Below are 17,327 nucleotides of genomic sequence, written 5' to 3'. Positions count from 1 at the left end.
AGAGCCTCCTAATGACGATGGAACACTCAAATTGCGTCGAGATGCAATACATCGTCCTTCAGCAGACTTGTCTCCAAGGATCTATTGCTGCCTCGGGCACCTTATGGTCGTTCTCCTGTGAGACTAGGTTATCGAATCCGACGCAAAACTGATACTTAATTGTAACGCTCAGGGCCTCCTATTGACGATGGAACATTCAAATTGCGTCGCGATTCAATACATCGTCCTCCAGCCGATTTGTCTCCAAGGTTCTATTGTTGCCTCGGGCGCCTTTTGGTCGTTCTCCTGTGAGTCTAGATTTTCGAATCCGACGCATAACTGATAGTTAATTGTAACGTTCAGGGCATCCTAATGATGATGGAACACTCAAATTGCGTCGAGATTCAATACATCGTCCTCCAGCCGACTCGTCTCCAAGGGTCTATTGTTGCCTGGGGCTCCTTTTGGTCGTTCTCCTGAGTTTAGATTTTCGAATCCGACGCAAAACTGATAGTTAATTGTAACGTTCAGGATCTCCTAATGACGATGGAGCACTCAAATTGCGTCGAGATTCAATACATCGTCCACCAGCCGACTTGTCTCCAAGGGGATATTGCTGCCACGGGCACCTTATGGTCGTTCTCCTGTGAGTCTAGAATATCGAATCCGACGCAAACCTGATACTTAATTGTAACGTTCAGGGCCTCTTAATGACGATGGAACATTCAAATTGCGTCGCGATTCAATACATCGTCCCCTAGCCGACCTTTCTCCAAGGGTCTATTGTTGCCTCGGGCGCCTTTTGGTCGTCCTCCTGCAAGTCTAGATTTTCGAATCCGACGCATAACTAATAGTTAATTGTAACGTTCAGGTCTTCCTAATGACGATGGATCATTCATATTGCATCGAGATTCAGTACATCGTCCTACAGCCGACTTGTCTCCAAGGGTCTATTGCGGCACTGGCATCTTATGTTCGTGCTCATGTGAGTCTAGATTTACGAATCCGACGCGAAACTGATAGTTAACTGTAACGTTCAAGGGCTCCTAATGACGATGGAACAATCAAATTGAGTCCTGATTCAATACATAGTCCTCCAGGGGTCTTGTCCCCTAGGGTCTATGCTGCCTCGGGCAAATTATGAATGTTCTCCTCAGAGTCTAGATTTTCGAATCCGACGCAACACTAATATTTAATTGTAACGTTCAGGGCCTCCTAATAACGATGGAACACTCAAATTGCGTCGCGTTTCAATACATCGTCCACTAGCCGACTTGTCTCCAAGGGTCTATTGTTGCCTCGGGCGCCTTTTGGTCGTCCTCCTGCAAGTCTAGATTGTCGAATCCGACGCATAACTAATAGTGAATTGTAACGTTCAGGCCTTCCTAATGACGATGGATCTTTCAAATTGCGTCGAGATTCGTTACATCGTCCTCCAGACGACTTGTCTCCAAGGGGATATTGCTGCCTCGGGCACCTTATGGTCGTTCTCCTGTGAGTCTAGAATATCGAATCCGACGCAAAACAGATGGTTAATTGTAACGTTCTGGGCCTCCTAATGACGATGGAACATTCAAATTGCGTCGCGATTCAATACATCGTCCTGCAGCCGACCTGTCTCCAAGGGTCTATTGTTGCCTCGGGCGCCTTTTGGTCGTCCTCCTGTAAGTCTAGATTTTCGAATCCGACGCTTAACTGATAGTTAATTGTAAATTTCAGGTCTTCATAATGACGATGGAACACTCAAATTCCGTCGAGATTCAATACATCGTCCTCCAGCCGACTTGTCTCGAGGGGTCTATTGCTGCCTCTTTCATCTTATGGTCGTGTTACTGTGAGTCTAGATTTACCAATCCGTCGCGAAACTGATAGTTAATTGTAACGTTCAGGGTCAACTAATGACGATGGAACAATCAAATTGCGTCGAGATTCAATACATAGTCCTCCAGGCGACTTGTCTCCAAGGGTCTATTGCTGCCTCGGGCACCTTATGGTCGTGCTCCTGTGAGTCTAGTTTTACGAATCCGACGCGAAACTGGTAGTTAATTGTAACGTTCAGGGCCTCCTAATGACGATGGAACACTCAAATTCCGTCGAGATTCAATACATCGTCCTTCAGCCGACTTGCCTCCAAGGGTCTATAGATGCCGCCGGCACCCTATGGTCGTGCTCCTGTGAGTCTAGTTTTACGAATCCGACGCGAAAATGATAGTTAATTGTAACGTTCAGGGCCTCCTAATAACGATGGAACACTCAAATTATGGCGAGATTCAATACATCGTCCTCCAGCCGACTTGTCTTCAAGGGGATATTGCTGCATCGGGCACCATACGGTCCGTCTCTTGTGGGTCTAAATTTTCGAATCCGACGCGATACTGATAGTTAATTGTAGCGTTCAGGGCCTCCTAATGACAATGGAACACTCAAATTGCGTCGAGATTCAATACATCGTCCTTCAGCCGACATGTCTCAAAGGGACTATTGGTGCATCGGGCACCTCATGGTCGTTCTCCAGTGAGTCTAGAATATCGAATCCGACGCAAATCAGATGGTTAATTGTAACGATCAGGCCCTCCTAATAACGATGGAACACTCAAATTGCTTAGAGATTCAATACATCATTCTCCAGCAGACTTGTCGCCAAGGGTCTATTGCTGTCTCGGACACCGTAATGTCGTTCTCCTGTGAGTCCAGATTTTCGCATCCGACGCAAAACTGAGAGATACGTATTACGTTCAGGGCCTCCTAATGACGATGGAACACTCAATTTGCGTCGAGATTCAATACATCGTTCTCCAGCCGACTTGTCTTCAAGGGGATATTGCTGCCTCGGGCACCATACGGTCGGTCTCTTGTGAGTTCAGATTTTCGAATCCGACGCGATACTGAAAGTTAATTGTAACGTTCAGGACCTCCTAATGACGATGGAACACTCAAATTGCGTCGGGATTCAATACATTGTCCTCCAGCCGACTTGTCTCCAAGGGTCAATTGCTGTCTCGGGCACCTAATGGTCGTTCTCCTGTGATTCTAGATTAAGGAATCCGTCGCTAAACTGTTAGTTAATTGTAACGTTCAGAGCCTTCTAATAACGATGGAACACTCAAATTGCGTCGAGATTCAATACATCGTCCTTTACTCGACTTGTCTCCAACGTGTCTACTGCTGCCTCGGGCACCTTATGGTCGTTCTCCTGTGAGACTAGATTATCGAATCCGACGCAAAACTGATACTTAATTGTAACGCTCAGGGCCTCCTAATGACGATAAAACATTCAAATTGCGTCGCGATTCAATACATCGTCCTCCAGCCGACTTGTCTCCAAGGGTCTATTGTTGCCTCGGGCACCTTATTGTCGTTCTCCTGTGAGTCTAGATTGTCGAATCCGACGCAAAGCTGATAGTTAATTGTAACGTTCAGGGCCTCCTAATGACGATGGAACACTCTAATTGCGACGAGATTCAATACATCGTCCTTCAGCCGACTTGTCTCTTAGGGTCCATTGGTGCATCGGGCACCTCATGGTCGTTCTCCTGTGAAACTAGATTGTCGAATCCGACGCAAAACTAATAGTTAATTGTAACGTTCAGGGCCTCCAAATGACGATGGAACACTCAAATTGCTTCGAGATTCAATACATCGTCCTCCAGCCGACTTGTCTCCAAGGGGATATTACTGCCTCGGGCACCTTATGGTCGTCCTCCAGTGAGTCTAGAATATCGAATCCGACGCAAAACTGATACTTAATTGTAACGTTTAGGGCCTCCTAAAAACGATGGAACATTCAAATTGCGTCGCGATTCAATACATCGACCTCCAGCCGACCTGTCTCCTAGGGTATATTGTTCCCTCGGGCGCCTTTTGGTCGTCCTCCTGCAAGTCTAGATTTTCGAATCCGACGCATAACTAATAGTTAATTGTAACGTTCAGGTCTTCCTAATGACGATGGAACTTTCAAATTGCGTCGAGATTTGTTACATCGTCCTCCAGCCGACTTGTCTCCAAGGGGATATTGCTGCCTCGGGCACCTTATGGTCGTTCTCCTGTGAGTCTAGAATATCGAATCCGACGCAAAACAGATGGTTAATTGTAACGTTCTGGGCCTCCTAATGACGATGGAACATTCAAATTGCGTCGGATTCAATACATCGTCCTCCAGCCGACCTGCCTCCAAGGGTCTATTGTTGCCTCGGGCGCCTTTTGGTCGTCCTCCTGTAAGTCTAGATTTTCGAATCCGACGCTTAAGTGATAGTTAATTGTAACTTTCAGGTCTTCGTAATGACAATGGGACACTCAAATTGTGTCGAGATTCAATACATCGTCCTCCAGCCGACTTGTCTCCAGGGGTCTATTGCTGCCTCTTTCATCTTATGGTCGTGTTCCTGTTAGTCTAGATTTCCCAATCCGACGCGAAACTGATAGTTAATTGTAACGTTCAGGGTCGGCTAATGAAGATGGAACAATCAAATTGCGTCGAGATTCAATACATAGTCCTCCAGGCGACTTGTCTCCAAGGGTCTATTGCTGCTTCGGGCACTTTATGATCGTTCTCCTCTGAGTCTACATTTTCGAATCCGACGCAAAACTGGCAGTTAGTTGTAACGTTCAGGGCCTCTTAATGACGATGGAACACTCAAATTGCGTCGAGATTCAATACATCGGCCTCCAGCCGACTTGTCTCCAGGGGTCCATTGCTGCCTCTTTCATCTTATGGTCGTGTTCCTGTGAGTCTAGATTTACGAATCCGACGAAAAACTGGTAGTTAATTGTAACGTTCAGGGCCTCCTATTGACGATGGAACACTCAAATTGCGTCGCGATTCAATACATCGTCCTCCAGCCGACTCGTCTCCAAGGGTCTTATGTTGCCTCAGGCGCCTTTTGCTCGTTCTCCTGAGTCTAGATTATGGAATCCGACGCAAAACTGATAGTTAATTGTAACGTTCTGGGCCTCCTAATGACGATGCAACACTCAAATTGCGTCGAGATTCAATACATCGGCCTCCAGCCGACTTGTCTTCAAGGGGATATTGCTGCCTCGGGCACCGTACGGTCCATCTCTTGTGAGTCTAGATTTTCAAATCCGACGCGATACTGATAGTTAATTGTAACGTTCAGGGCCTCCTAACGACGATGGAACACTCAAATTGCGTCGAGCTTCAATACATCGTCCTCCAGCCGACTTGTCTCCAAGGGTCTATTGCTGCCGCGGGCACCTTATGGTCGTTCTCCTGTGAATCTAGAATATCGAATCCGACGCGAAACAGATTGTTAATTGTAACGTTCAGGCCCTCCTAATGACGATGGAACACTCAAATTGCGTCGAGATTCAATACATCGTTCTCCAGCCGACTTGTCTCCATGGGTCTATTGCTGCCTCGGACACCTAATTGTAGTTCTCCTGAGTGTCTAGATTGACGAATCCGACGCAAATTTGATACTTAATTGTAGCGTTCAGGGCCTCCTAATGACGATGGATCACCCAAATTGCGTCGATATTCAATACAACGTCCTTCAGCCGACTTGTCTCCAAGGGTGTATTGCTGCCTCGGGCACCTTATGGTCGTTCTCCTGCAAGTCTAGATTTTCGAATCCGACGCAAAACTGATAGTTAATTGGAACGTTCAGGGCCTCCTAATGACGATGGAACACTCAAATTGCGTCGATATTCAATACATCGTTCTCCACCCAACTTGTCTCCAAGAGTCTATTGCTGCCTCGGGCACCTTATGGTCGTTCTCCTGTGAGTCTAGATTTTCGAATCCGACGCAAAACTAATAGTTAATTGTAACGTTTAGGGCCTCCTAATGAAGATGGAACACTCGTATTGCTTCGAGATTCAATACATCGTCCTCCAGCCGACTTGTCTTCAAGGGGATATTGCTGCCTCGGGCACCATATAGTCCGGTTCCTGTGAGTCTAGATTATCGAATCCGACGCAAAACTGATAGTTAATTGTAACTTTCACGGCCTCCTAATGACGATGGAACACTCAAATTGCGTCGAGATTCAATACATCATCCTCCAGCCGTCTTGGCTACAAGGGGATATTGCTGCCTCGGGCACCTTATGGTCGTTCTCCTTTGCCTCTAGACTTACGAATCCAACGCGAAACTGATATTTAATTGTACCGTTCAGGGGCTCCTACTTGTCTCCAAGGGTCTCGGGCCCCATATGACCGTTCTCCTCTGAGTCAACATTTACGAATCCGACGCAAAACTGATAGTTAATTGTAACGTTCAGGGCCTCCTAATGACGAAGGAGCACTCAAATTGCGTCGCGATTCAATACATCGTCCTGCAGCCGACTCGTCTCCAAGGGACTATTGTTGTCTCGGGCGCCTTTTGGTCGTTCTCCTTAGCCTAGATTATGGAATCCGACGCAAAACTGATAGTTAATTGTAACGTTCAGGGCCTCCTAATGACGATGGAACATTCAAATTGCGTCGCGATTCAATACATCGTCCTCCAGCCGAAATGTCTCCAAGGCTCTATTATTGCCTCAGGCGCATTTTGGTCGTTCTCCTGTGAGTATAGATTTTCGAATCCGACGCATAAGTGACAGTTAATTGTAAGGTTCAGGGCTTCCTATTGATGATGGACCACTCAAATTGCTTAGAGATTCAATACATCGTCCTCCAGCCGACGTGTCTCCAAGGGTCTATAGCTGCCTCGGGGACCTTATGGTCGTTCTCCTGTAAGTCTAGATTTTCGATTCCGACGCAAAACTAGTAGTTAATTGTAACGTTCAGGGCCTCCTAATGACGATGGAACACTCAAATTGCGTCGGGTCTCAATACATCGTCCTCCTGTCGACTTGTCTCCAAGGGCTGATTGCTGCCTCAGGCACCTTATTGTCGTTCTCCTGTGAGTATAGATTGTCGAATCCGACGCAAAACTAATAGTTAATTGTTACGTTCAGGGCCTCCTAATGACGATGGAACACTCAAATTGCGTCGAGATGGAATAAATCGTCCTTCAGTCGACTTGTCTCCAAGGGCTGATTGCTGCCTCATGCACCTTATTGTCGTTCTCCTGTGAGTATAGATTGTCGAATCCGACGCAAAACTAATAGTTAATTGTAACGTTCAGGGCCTCCTAATGACGATATAGCACTCAAATTGCTTCGAGATTCAATACATCGTCCTCCAGCCGACTTGTCTCCAAGGGGATATTGCTGCCTCGAACACCATATGGTCCGTCTCCTGTGAGTCAAGATTTTCGTATCCGACGCGATACTGATAGTTAATTGTAACGTTCACGGCCTCCTAATGACGATGGAACACTCAAATTACGTTGAGATTCAATACATCGTCCTTCAACCGACCTGTCTCCAATGGTTTATTGCTGCCTCTTGCAGCTTAAGGTCGTTCTCCTGTAAGTCTATATTATCGAATCCGGCGCAAAACTGATAGTTAATTGTAACATTCACGGCCACCTAATGGCGATGGAACACTCAAATTGCGTCGAGATTCAATACATCGTCCTCCAGCTGACTTGTCTCCAAGGGGATATTGCTGCCTCGGGCACCTTATTGTCGTTCTCCTGTGAGTCTAGATTATCGAATCCGACACAAAACTCAGAGTTAAATATAACGTTCAGGGCCTCCTAATGACGATGGAACACCCAAATTGCGTCGAGATTCAATACATCGTCCTCCAGCCGACTTGTCTTCATGGGGATATTGCTGCCTCGGGCACCGTACGGTCCGTCTCTTGTGAGTCTAGATTTTCGAGTCCGACGCGATACTGATAGTTAATTGTAACGCTCAGGGCCTCCTAATGACGATGGAACACCCAAATTGCGTCGGGATTCAATACATCGTCCTCCAGCCGACTTGTCTCCAAGGGTCTATTGCTGCTTCGGGCACTTTATGATCGTTCTCCTCTGAGTCTACATTTTCGAATCCGACGCAAAACTGGTAGTTAGTTGTAACGTTCAGGGCCTCTTAATGACGATGGAACACTCAAATTGCGTCGAGATTCAATACATCGGCCTCCAGCCGACTTGTCTCCATGGGTCTATTGTTGCCTCGGGCGCCTTTTGGTCGTCCTCCTGTAAGTCAAGATTTTCGACTCCGACGCTCAAGTGATAGTTAATTGTAACTTTCAGGTCTTCGTAATGACGATGGAACACTCAAATTGTGTCGAGAATCAATACTACGTCCTCCAGCCGACTTGTCTCCAGGGGTCCATTGCTGTCTCTTTCATCTTATGGTCGTGTTCCTGTGAGTCTAGATTTACAAATCCGACGAAAAACTGGTAGTTAATTGTAACGTTCATGGCCTCCTAACGACGATGGAACACTCAAATTGCGACGGGATTCAATACATCGTCCTCCAGCCGACTTGTATCCAAGGGTCTTTTGCTGCCTCAGGCACCTTATGGTCGTTCTCCACTGAGTCTAGAATATCGAATCCGACGCAAAACTGATAGTTAATTGAAACGTTCAGGATCTCCTGATGACGATGGAAGACTCAAATTGCGTCGAGCTTCAATACATCGTCCTCCAGCCGACTTGTCTCCAAGGGTCTATTGCTGCCTCGGACACCTAATTGTAGTTCTCCTGAGTGTCTAGATTGACGAATCCGACGCAAATTTGATAGTTAATTCTAGCGTTCAGGGCCTCCTAATGACGATGGATCACCCAAATTGCGTCGATATTCAATACAACGTCCTTCAGCCGACTTGTCTCCAAGGGTGTATTGTTGCCTCGGGCACCTTATGGTCGTTCTCCTGCAAGTCTAGATTTTCGAATCCGACGCAAAACTGATAGTTAATTGGAACGTTCAGGGCCTCCTAATGACGATGGAACACTCAAATTGCGTCGAGAGTCAATACATCGTCCTCCAGCCAACTAGTCTCCAAGGGTCTATTGCTGCCGCGGGCACCTTATTGTAGTTCTCCTGTGGGTCTGGATTGTCGAATCCGACGCAAAACAGATAGTTAATTGTAACGTTCAGGGCCTCCTAAAAACGATGGATCACTCAAATTGCGTCGATATTCAATACATCGTCCTTCAGCCGACTTGTGTCCAGGGGTCTATTGCTGCCTCGGGCACCTTATGGTCGCTCTCCTGTGAGTCTAGATTTTAGAATCCGACGCAAAACTGATAGTTAATTGCAACGTTCAGAGCCTCCTAATGACGATGGAACACTCAAATTGCGTCGATATTCAATACATCGTTCTCCACCCAACTTGTCTCCAAGAGTCTATTGCTGCCTCGGGCACCTTATGGTCGTTCTCCTGTGAGTCTAGATTTTCGAATCCGACGCAAAACTAATAGTTAATTGTAACGTTCAGGGCCTCCTAATGAAGATGGAACACTCGTATTGCTTCGAGATTCAATACATCGTCCTCCAGCCGACTTGTCTTCAAGGGGATATTGCTGCCTCGGGCACCATATAGTCCGGTTCCTGTGAGTCTAGATTATCGAATCCGACGCAAAACTGATAGTTAATTGTAACTTTCACCGCCTCCTAATGGCGATGGAACACTCAAATTGCGTCGAGATTCAATACATCATCCTCCAGCCGTCTTGGCTACAAGGGGATATTGCTGCCTCGGGCACCTTATGGTCGTTCTCCTTTGACTCTAGACTTACGAATCCAACGCGAAACTGATATTTAATTGTACCGTTCAGGGGCTCCTACTGACGTTGGAACAATCACATTGCGTCGAGATTCAATACATAGTCCTCCAGGCGACTTGTCTCCAAGGGTCTCGGGCCCCATATGACCGTTCTCCTCTGAGTCAACATTTACGAATCCGACGCAAAACTGATAGTTAATTGTAACGTTCAGGGCCTCCTAATGACGAAGGAGCACTCAAATTGCGTCGCGATTCAATACATCGTCCTGCAGCCGACTCATCTCCAAGGGACTATTGTTGTCTCGGGCGCCTTTTGGTCGCTCTCCTTAGCCTAGATTATGGAATCCGACGCAATACTGATAGTTAATTGTAACGTTCAGGGCCTCCTAATGACGATGGAACATTCAAATTGCGTCGCGATTCAATACATCGTCCTCCAGCCGAAATGTCTCCAAGGCTCTATTATTGCCTCAGGCGCATTATGGTCGTTCTCCTGTGAGTATAGATTTTCGAATCCGACGCATAAGTGACAGTTAATTGTAAGGTTCAGGGCTTCCTAATGATGATGGACCATTCAAATTGCTTAGAGATTCAATACATCGTCCTCCAGCCGACGTGTCTCCAATGGTCTATAGCTGCCTCGGGGACCTTATGGTCGTTCTCCTGTGAGTCTAGATTTTCGATTCCGACGCAAAACTGGTAGTTAATTGTAACGTTCAGGGCCTCCTAATGACGATGGAACACTCAAATTGCGTCGGGACTCAATACATCGTCCTCCTGTCGACTTGTCTCCAAGGGCTGATTGCTGCCTCAGGCACCTTATTGTCGTTCTCCTGTGAGTATAGATTGTCGAATCCGACGCAAAACTAATAGTTAATTGTAACGTTCAGGGCCTCCTATTGACGATGGAACACTCAAATTGCGTCGCGATTCAATTCATTGTCCTCCAGCCGACTCGTCTCCAAGGGTCTTATGTTGCCTCGGGCGCCTTTTGCTCGTTCTCCTGAGTCTAGATTATGGAATCCGACGCAAAACTGATAGTTAATTGTAACGTTCTGGGCCTCCTAATGACGATGCAACACTGAAATTGCGTCGAGATTCGATACATCGGCCTCCAGCCGACTTGTCTTCAAGGGGATATTGCTGCCTCGGGCACCGTACGGTCCGTCTCTTGTGAGTCTAGATTTTCAAATCCGACGCGATACTGATAGTTAATTGTAACGTTCAGGGCCTCCTAACGACGATGGAACACTCAAATTGCGACGGGATTCAATACATCGTCCTCCAGCCGACTTGTATCCAAGGGTCTTTTGCTGCCTCGGGCACCTTATGGTCGTTCTCCATTGAGTCTAGATTATCGAATCCGACGCAAAACTGATAGTTAATTGTAACGTTCAGGATCTCCTGATGACGATGGAAGACTCAAATTGCGTCGAGCTTCAATACATCATCCTCCAGCCGACTTGTCTCCAAGGGTCTATTGCTGCCGCGGGCACCTTATGGTCGTTCTCCTGTGAATCTAGAATATCGAATCCGACGCGAAACAGATTGTTAATTGTAACGTTCAGGCCCTCCTAATGACGATGGAACACTCAAATTGCGTCGAGATTCAATACATCGTCCTCCAGCCGACTTGTCTCCAAGGGTCTATTGCTGCCTCGGACACCTAATTGTAGTTATCCTGACTGTCTAGATTGACGAATCCGACGCAAATTTGATAGTTAATTGTAGCGTTCAGGGCCTCCTAATGACGATGGATCACCCAAATTGCGTCGATATTCAATACAACGTCCTTCAGCCGACTTGTCTCCAAGGGTGTATTGCTGCCTCGGGCACCTTATGGTCGTTCTCCTGCAAGTCTAGATTTTCGAATCCGACGCAAAACTGATAGTTAATTGGAACGTTCAGGGCCTCCTAATGAGGATGGAACACTCAAATTGCGTCGAGAGTCAATACATCGTCCTCCAGCCAACTAGTCTCCAAGGGTCTATTGCTGCCGCGGGCACCTTATTGTAGTTCTCCTGTGGGTCTGGATTGTCGAATCCGACGCAAAACAGATAGTTAATTGTAACGTTCAGGGCCTCCTAAAGACGATGGATCACTCAAATTGCGTCGATATTCAATACATCGTCCTTCAGCCGACTTGTGTCCAGGGGTCTATTGCTGCCTCGGGCACCTTATGGTCGTTCTCCTGTGAGTCTAGATTTTAGAATCCGACGCAAAACTGATAGTTAATTGCAACGTTCAGAGCCTCCTAATGACGATGGAACACTCAAATTGCGTCGATATTCAATACATCGTTCTCCACCCAACTTGTCTCCAAGAGTCTATTGCTGCCGCGGGCACCTTATGGTCGTTCTCCTGTGAGTCTAGATTTTCGAATCCGACGCAAAACTAATAGTTAATTGTAACGTTCAGGGCCTCCTAATGAAGATGGAACACTCGTATTGCTTCGAGATTCAATACATCGTCCTCCAGCCGACTTGTCTTCAAGGGGATATTGCTGTCTCGGGCACCATATAGTCCGGTTCCTGTGAGTCTAGATTATCGAATCCGACGCAAAACTGATAGTTAATTGTAACTTTCACGGCCTCCTAATGACGATGGAACACTCAAATTGCGTCGAGATTCAATACATCATCCTCCAGCCGTCTTGGCTACAAGGGGATATTGCTGCCTCGGGCACCTTATGGTCGTTCTCCTTTGACTCTAGACTTACGAATCCAACGCGAAATTGATATTTAATTGTACCGTTCAGGGGCTCCTACTGACGTTGGAACAATCACATTGCGTCGAGATTCATTACATAGTCCTCCAGGCGACTTGTCTCCAAGGGTCTCGGGCCCCATATGACCGTTCTCCTCTGAGTCAACATTTACGAATCCGACGCAAAACTGATAGTTAATTGTAACGTTCAGGGCCTCCTAATGACGAAGGAGCACTCAAATTGCGTCGCGATTCAATACATCGTCCTGCAGCCGACTCGTCTCCAAGGGACTATTGTTGTCTCAGGCGCATTTTGGTCGTTCTCCTTATCCTAGATTATGGAATCCGACGCAAAACTGATAGTTAATTGTAACGTTCAGGGCCTCCTAATGACGATGGAAGATTCAAATTGCGTCGCGATTCAATACATCGTCCTCCAGCCGAAATGTCTCCAAGGCTCTATTATTGCCTCAGGCGCATTTTGGTCGTTCTCCTGTGAGTATAGATTTTCGAATCCGACGCATAAGTGACAGTTAATTGTAAGGTTCAGGGCTTCCTAATGATGATGGACCACTCAAATTGCTTAGAGATTCAATACATCGTCCTCCAGCCGACGTGTCTCCAAGGGTCTATAGCTGCCTCGGGGACCTTATGGTCGTTCTCCTGTGAATCTAGATTTTCGAATCCGACGCGATACTGAGAGTTAATTATATCGTTCAGGGCCTCCTAATGACGATGGAACACTCAAATTGCGTCGGAATTCAATACATCCTCCTCCACCCGACTAGTCTCCAATGGTCTATTGCTGCCTCGGGCAAATTATTGTCGTTCTCCTGTGGGTCTAGAATATGGAATCCGACGCAAACCTGATAATGAATTGTAACGTTCAGAGCCAACTAATGACGATGGAACACTCAAATTGCGTCGAGATTCAATACATCGTGCTCCAGCCGACTTGACTCCTAAGGTCTATTGCTGCCTCGGGCACCTTATTGTAGTTCTCCTGTGAATCTAGATTGTCCAATCCGACGCAAAACTGATAGTTAATTGTAACGTTCAGGGCCTCCTAATGACGATATAACACTCAAATTGCTTCGAGATTCAATACATCGTCCTCCAGCCGACTTGTCTCCAAGGGGATATTGCTGTCTCGAGCACCATAAGGTCCGTCTCCTGTGAGTCAAGATTTTCGTATCCGACGCAAAACTAATAGTTAATTGTAACGTTAAGGGCCTCCTAATGACGATGGAACATTCAAATTGCATCGAGATTCAATACATCGTCCTCCAGCCGGCTTGTCTCCAAGGGGATATTGCTGCTTCGGGCACCTTATGGTCGTTATCCTGTGAGTCTAGAATATCGAATCCGACGCAAAACTGATACTGAATTGTAACGTTCAGGGCCTCCTAATGACAATGCAACATTCAAATTGCGTCGAGATTCAATACATCGGCCTCCAGCCGACTTGTCTCCAAGGGGCTATTGCTGCCTCTTTCATCTTATGGTCGTGTTCCTGTGAGTCTAGATTTACGAATCCGACGCGAAACTGATAGTTAATTGTAACGTTCAGGTCAACTAATGACGATGGAACAATCAAATTGCGTCGAGATTAAATACATAGTCCTGTAGGCGACTTGTCTCCAAGGGTCCATTGCTACCTCGGGCACCTTATGATCGTTCTCCTCTGAGTCTACATTTTCGAATCCGACGCAAAACTGGTAGTTAATTGTAACGTTCAGGGCCTCCTAATGACGATGGAACACTAAAATTGCGACGCGATTCAACACATCGTCCTCCAGCCGACTCGTCTCCAAGGGTCTTATGTTGCCTCGAGAGCCTTTGGTCGTTCTCCTGAGTCTAGATTATCGAATCCGACGCAAAACTGATAGTTAATTGTTACGTTCAGGGCCTCCTAATGACGATGCAACACTCAAATTGCGTCGAGATTCAATACATCGGCCTCCAGCCGACTTGTCTCCAAGGGTCTATTGCTGCCTCGGGCACCTTTTGGTCGTTCTGGTGTGTGTCTAGATTTACGAATCCGACGCATAACTGATAGTTAATTGTAACGTTCAGGGCCTCCTAAAGACGATGGAACGCTCAAATTGCTTAGAGATTCAATGCATCGTCCTCCAGCCGATTTGTCTCCAAGGGGATATTGCTTCCTCGGGGACCATATGGTTCGTCTATTATGAGTCTAGATTTTCGTATCCGACGCGAAACTGATAGTTAATTGTAAGGTTCAGGGCCTCCTAATGACGATGGAACTCTCAAATTGCGTCGAGATTCAATACATCGTCCTCCAGGCGACTTGTCTCCAATCTTTTTAAGATGCCTCGGGCACCTAATGGTCGATCTCCTTTGAGTCTAGAATATCGAATCAGACTCAAAACTGATAGTTAATTGTAACATTCAGAGCCTCCTAATGACGGTCGAACACTCAATTTGCGTCGAGATTCAATACATGGTCCTCCAGCCGACTTGTTTCCAAGGGTCTATTGCTGCATCGGGCACCTTATGGTCCATCTCCTGTGAGTCAAGTTCCTCGAATCCGACGCGAAACTGATAATTAATTGTAACGTTCAGGGCCTCCTAATGACGATGGAACACTCAAATTGCTTAGAGATTTAATACATCGTCCTCCAGCCGACTTGTCTCCAATGGGCCTGTTGCTGCCTCGTGCACCTTATTGTAGTTCTCCTGTGAGTCTAGATTGTCGAATTCGACGCAAAACTGATAGTTAATTGTAACGCTCAGGGCCTCCTAATGACGATGGAACACTCAAATTGCGTCGAGATTCAATACATCGGCCTCCAGCCGACTTGTCTCCAAGGGGATATTGCTGCTTCGGGCACCTTATGGTCGTTCTCCTGTGAGTCTAGAATATCGAATCCGACGCAAAACTGATACTTAGTTGTAACGTTCAGGGCCTCCTAATGTCGATGCAACATTCAAATTGCGTCGAGATTCAATACATCGGCCTCCAGCCGACGTCTCCAAGGGGCTATTGCTGCCTCTTTCATCTTATGGTCGTGTTCCTGTGAGTCTAGATTTACGAATCCGACGTGAAACTGATAGTTAATTGTAACGTTCAGGGTCAACTAATGACGCTGGAACAATCAAATTGTGTCGAGATTCAATACATAGTCCTCCAGGCGACTTGTCTTCAAGTGTATATTGCTGCCTCGGGCACCTTGTGGTCGTTCCCCTGTTAGTCTAGATTTACGAATCCGACGCATAACTGATAGTTAATTGTAACGTTCAGTGCCTCCTAATGACGATAGAACACTCAACTTGCGGCGAGATTCAATACATCTTCTCCAGCCGATTTGTCTTCAAGGGGATATTGTTGCTTCGGGCACCGTACGGTCCGTCTCTTGCGAGTCTAGATTTTTCGAATCCTTCGCGATTCTAAGAGATAATTATATCGTTCAGGGCCTCCTAATGACGATGGAACACTCAAATTGCGTCGGAATTCAATACATCCTCCTCCAGCCGACTAGTCTCCAAGGGTCTATTGCTGCCTCGGGCAAATTATTGTCGTTCTCCTGTGGGTCTAGAATATGGAATCCGACGCAAACCTGATAATGAATTGTAACGTTCAGAGCCTCCTAATGTCGATAGAACACTCAAATTGCGTCGAGATTCAATACATCGTCCTCCAGCCGACTTGACTCCTAGGGTCTATTGCTGCCTCGGGCACCTTATTGTAGTTCTCCTGCGAATCTAGATTGTCCAATCCGACGCAAAACTGATAGTTAATTGTAACGTTCATGGCCTCCTAATGACGATATAACACTCAAATTGCTTCGAGATTCAATACATCGTCCTCCAGCCGACTTGTCTCCAAGGGGATATTGCTGCCTCGAGCACCATATGGTCCGTCTCCTGTGAGTCAAGATTTTCGTATGTGACGCGTTACTGATAGTTAATTGTAACGTTCAGGGCCTCCTAATGACGATCGAACACACAAATTGCGTCGAGATTCAATACATCGTCCTCCAGCCGACTTGACTCCTAGGGTCTATTGCTGCCTCGGGCACCTTATTGTAGTTCTCCTGTGAATCTAGATTGTCCAATCCGACGCAAAACTGATAGTTAATTGTAACGTTAAGGGCCTCCTAATGACGATGCAACACTCCAATTGCGTCGAGATTCACTACATCGGCGTCCAGCCGACTTGTCTCCAAGGGGCTATTGCTGCCTCTTTCATCTTATGGTCGTGCTCCTGTGAGTCTAGATTTACGAACCCGACCCGAAACTGATAGTTAATTGTAACGTTCAGGGTCAACTAAAGACGATGGAACAATCAAATTGCGTCGAGATTAAATACATAGTACTCTAGGCGACTTGTCTCCAAGGGTCCATTGCTGCCTCGGGCACCTTATGATCGTTCTCCTCTGAGTCTACATTTTCGAATCCGACGCAAAACTGGTAGTTAATTGTAACGTTCAGGGCGTCCTAATGACGATGGAACACTAAAATTGCGTCGCGATTCAATACAGCGTCCTCCAGCCGACTCGTCTCCAAGGGCCTTATGTTGCCTCGAGCGCCTTTTGGTCGTTCTCCTGAGTCTAGATAATCGAATCCGACGCAAAACTGATAGTTAATTGTTACGTTCAGGGCCTCCTAATGACGATGCAACACTCAAATTGCGTCGAGATTCAATACATCGGCCTCCAGCCGATTGTCTCCAAGGGTCTATTGCTGCCTCGGGCACCTTTTGGTCGTTCTTCTGTGAGTCTAGATTTACGAATCCGACGCATAACTGATAGTTAATTGTTACGTTCTGGGTCTCCTAATGACGATGGAACGCTCAGATTGCTTAGAGATTCAATGCATCGTCCTCCAGCCGATTTGTCTCCAAGGGGATATTGCTTCCTCGCGGACCATATGGTTCGTCTATTATGAGTCTAGATTTTCGTAACCGACGCGAAACTGAGAGTTAATTGTAACGTCCAGGGACTCCTAATGACGATGGAACACTCAAACTGCTTAGAGATTCAATACGTCGTCCTCCAGCCGACTTGTCTCCAGGGGTCTGTTGCAGCCTC

This window comes from Schistocerca serialis, unplaced genomic scaffold (genome assembly GCF_023864345.2).
Source record: "Schistocerca serialis cubense isolate TAMUIC-IGC-003099 unplaced genomic scaffold, iqSchSeri2.2 HiC_scaffold_1393, whole genome shotgun sequence".
Taxonomy (NCBI): Eukaryota; Metazoa; Arthropoda; class Insecta; order Orthoptera; family Acrididae; genus Schistocerca; species Schistocerca serialis.
Note: the sequence above shows the minus strand (reverse complement) of the source record.